The sequence below is a fragment of the Myotis lucifugus genome, unplaced genomic scaffold, assembly GCF_000147115.1.
Source record: "Myotis lucifugus unplaced genomic scaffold, Myoluc2.0 scaffold_1012, whole genome shotgun sequence".
NCBI lineage: Eukaryota > Metazoa > Chordata > Mammalia > Chiroptera > Vespertilionidae > Myotis > Myotis lucifugus.
Window position 1 is genome coordinate 123,986 of NW_005872060.1, and position 4,024 is coordinate 128,009.

General features: G+C 47.7%; 1 pseudogene; it reads right to left on the minus strand.

Moving 5' to 3' along the window:
• Positions 1–2,139: 2,139 nt before the first annotated feature.
• LOC102424384 lies at positions 2,140–3,659 on the minus strand (annotated as a pseudogene).
• Between the last annotated feature and the right edge of the window lie 365 nt (positions 3,660–4,024).

A 4,024-nucleotide genomic window follows, 5' to 3' on the forward strand; every position in this document is an offset into this window, starting at 1 on the left:
AATTCTGGTTTGGTGGTGATGAACTCCTTTAGCTTTTTCTTATCTGTGAAGCTCTTTATCTGACCTTCAATTCTAAATGATAGCTTTGCTGGATAAAGTAATCTTGGTTGTAGGTTCTTGCTGTTCATTGCTTTGAATATTTCTTGCCACTCCCTTCTGGCCTGCAAAGTTTGTGTTGAGAAATCAGCTGACAGTCGTATGGGTACTCCCTTGTAGGTAACTAAGTTTCTTTCTCTTGCTGCTTTTAAGATTCTCTCTTTGTCTTTTGCTGTTGGCATTTTAATTATGATGTGTCTTGGTGTGGTCTTCTTTGGATTCCTTTTGTTTGGGGTTCTATGCGCTTCCTGGACTTGGAAGTCTATTTCTTTCACCAGGTAGGGGAAGTTTTCTGTCATTATTTCTTCAAATAGGTTTTCAATATCTTGCTCTCTCTCTTCTTCTGGCACCCCTATAATTCAGATGTTGGTACACTTGAAGCTGTCCCAGAGGCTCCTTACACAATCTTCATATTTTTGGATTCTTTTTTCATTTTGCTTTTCTGGTTGGGTGTTTTTTGCTTCTTTGTATTTCAAATCTTTGACTTGATTCTTGCGATCCTCTGGTCTGCTGTTGGAAATCTGTATAATATTCTTTATTTCAGTCAGTGTATGCTTAATTTCTAGCTGGTTCTTTATCACAACATCGAGGGTCTCACTAGATTTCTTGCGGATCTCACTATATTTATCGGTGGTCTCACCAGTCTTTTCGAGGGTCTTACTAAATTTATCGGCGGCTTCTAGACAGTTCTTTAAAGACCTTAAAAGTGTGGTTTTGAACTCTATGTCCAGTAGTTTGCTTTCCTCCATCTCTGTCGTTTGTGACCTGTTTCTTTGTCTTGGCATTTTTTTTATGCTTCCCTGTGTTGATAAAGTGGTTTTCTGTGCTGAGTGTCCTCTAGGGCCCAGTGGTTTAGCCTCCCCAATTACCTGAGGAGGACACTCTTGGTGCACCCCCTTGTGGGCTTTGTGCACAGTCTTGTTGTAGTTAAGCCTTGATTGTTGTAGTTATCACTGGGAGGAATTGACCTCCAGGCCAATTGGCTGTGAGAATCAGCTGTGTCTACAGTGGGAGAACTGTGCTGGAGACACCCCTCTGGGGCAAGACTTGCTTCAATGGGGCTTTGGTGCTCACTGAGTCTGCCCCCTGAGTGTGTCCTTTATGTTTCCAGGGAGCTGCAAACTGGATGGTCTCACTCTGACCTCTGGGCTTCCTGGCTCCTGGATCTCTAGGGAGGTGCTAATCTAGCCTTTGCCTGAGGTTATCCAGCAAAAGCCTCCCTGCAGGGCTTGGGCGGGGCGGGTCCCACAGGATCAACAGGGCGGGGCTAGCAGCTATGGCTGCTCTCAGACTTGCCCTCAGAGGCTCTGCTTCTCAGTGTCCAGGAAATCGCTGCAAGCCCCTCGGAGAGAAAGCTGCTCTCGGGTTCCCACCGATGCCAGACAGTCCCGCTTCTCCCATATGAGTTTGGGTCCCTAGAGACTTGCCCGGAACTGGAGCTCAGAGCCTGAGACTCCCTCCTGATTGAAAACGACAAACGCGCCCTCAGCCGCCAGCCCTCTCCATATGCACCTCTGCACCTCAGTGTTTTACTTCCGCACTGCGCCTCCTCCGAGTCGCGGTATGCTTTTCTCTTTCCTTCTAGTTGTAGAATTTCCACTCAGCCAACCTTCCTGTGATTCTGGATGATGTCCGTTCTGTCTTTTAGTTGTATTTTTGAAGTGGTTGTATGAGGCAGCAATCTCCGGTGTTTACCTATGCCGCCATCTTGGTTTCTCCCCCTACGGCTGTTTCTAATTGAGAAGAATAAACTGGACAAACTTGCCCTCTTCCATCTTTCATTCTCTAAAACTGACCACAGTAGGGAGGGGTGGCCTTGAACCCTGGAATGAGGGACTGGGATGGCAAAGGGGAGGCAGTTGGAAATAAAGAACCTGGACAGAAACATCAACCAGGCAAAGGACCCCAGTAGGGGAGGAGCCACTGGACAGAACAGGAGCTGGAGAGCAGGTGACCCACCATGTCTTCTTGGAGCCACCAGATCAGCGCTGGGGAAGTAAGTGTGGCACCAAGGCCTGGAGGTGGCAGGGCCCTGGGAGGACATCACTGAAGCGCTCCGATGAGGTACAGCTTCTCCCCATGCCCGCGGTGAGGAGGGGGCCTTTTTGTAGTGTCCATAGTGGGAAACTGCCGCTGCCTGATGTAGTTGACACTCTTCACAAGCTGCACCTTGTAATGTTCGTTCTTTCCTGGTGCTTTGAGAGACACATGACAAGTCACTGGGTGAGGATTCGCTGTCCCCAATGAGGATGTCGCCCTCCAGCACCCCTCATTGAGGACGCACCTGGCCTGGTGGTGTGTTATTGCCATAGCACCACTCTCTGTCTGCAAAGCACCCGCTGCCCCTACCCTGGGTAGCTGATGTATGGGGCATGCAACGTGGACAGGGCAGGCCCATGGCTGAGCACCACCACATAGTTGGGTGGACAAGGCCTGCCTGCCCCCAGGCATTTTTGCATTTCCACCTCTCTTGGTCATTCCAAGGCTTCTCAATGACCTTCACAGTCTCTCCCTTCTCGAACTTGAGCTTCTCGGTGGCCAAGCTGAAAAGGTAAACTTTATGGACCACATGCAGGACACAGGGGATGAGCCCTTCAGCAAGCTGAGTAAGTTTGGAACTTGGTGGCCAGCTTGCCTACCTCCTCAGGATGTTGTTGAAGGGAAACAAGTCCAACTGCCCGTTGTAGCTGCGATATCACCAGCCATTGCTGCATGTCTCCAAGGTAGTGACACATGACCCCTTCGCCAGGGACAGGTCACCTAACCTCTCAGGCATGTAGGCAAACTTGACAAAGTCCAGGATGTTGAGGTCATAGATATGGGTGGCAACTTCCCCCTTGTCAGGGTACTCAGCATCGGTGCTGGGTATCAGGGATGAATCCCACATACTGGTCTTCCTCTTGGTATTTCCAAGGCTCAGTGTATTCTTCAGAGTCTTCATGAGGGAGCCCTTCTTCAGGCCATATTTCCTCTCCATGTAGATGGACAGCACCATGGTCTGTCCTGTTGGCCACTTCCTCACCCGCCACCACATCTTGGAGTCATTCAGTAGCCACATGTGCTGATTCATTTTGATGTTAATTAAGTTTCTGGTCCTATTGGGCAATTTAGCACCCCCCCTCCACACACACACACACACACACACACACACACACACACACACACACTTCACTATAACAGTGACTTCTTCTGTCAGCTTTCATGGAGTCCTTCTTGGGGCTCAGTTAGCAGAGATGACTGACAAAACACAACTCCACAAATGGTGAATTTTTTAACTGATTACACCTCTGAAGTTACAAAGCTGCAGGTGTTCCCCAAATTCTCAAATCCCACTCAAATCTCAGCAGAGCACTGTGATCTGGGAAATCACTTGTAAAAAGGAGCATACAAACTCTGAACCGTTTGCAGTGACAGGGGCCAACTCCATACATGTTCTCACGTGGTCCCTTAAGCTGTTACAAAGCTAAAAGTTAAAATCAAATGCCTGATCATCAGTCAATGACCCACTGCATACCCCAAAGACGTTCCAAGGTCATCATATTATCCTGCACCAGTGCCTCCATGCCCCCGTTCACCAGCTCCCAGGATTTACTACAGTCTGACAACCCACGCCCACCCACTCCCACAGCATTAGCCAATACTTTTGTCTTTTCATCACTCTACTAGAATTATTTATACACCATCACTACTGTATAGCATATTCTGAATTTGACAGTAAGATATATACGTTCATATATTTTCATGTTACCAATTAACATCCTTTATTGCAGCTTGGAGAATTCCTTTCTGCATTTCTTGTGAGTCCGTTCTAGTGGTAATGAACTCCCTCCACTTATGTTTATCTAGGAATACCTTTATAGCTCTTTCATTTCTGAACCTTTGCTCATTCTTAGTTGACAGATGTTTTTTCTCTCAGCACTTTGAATAT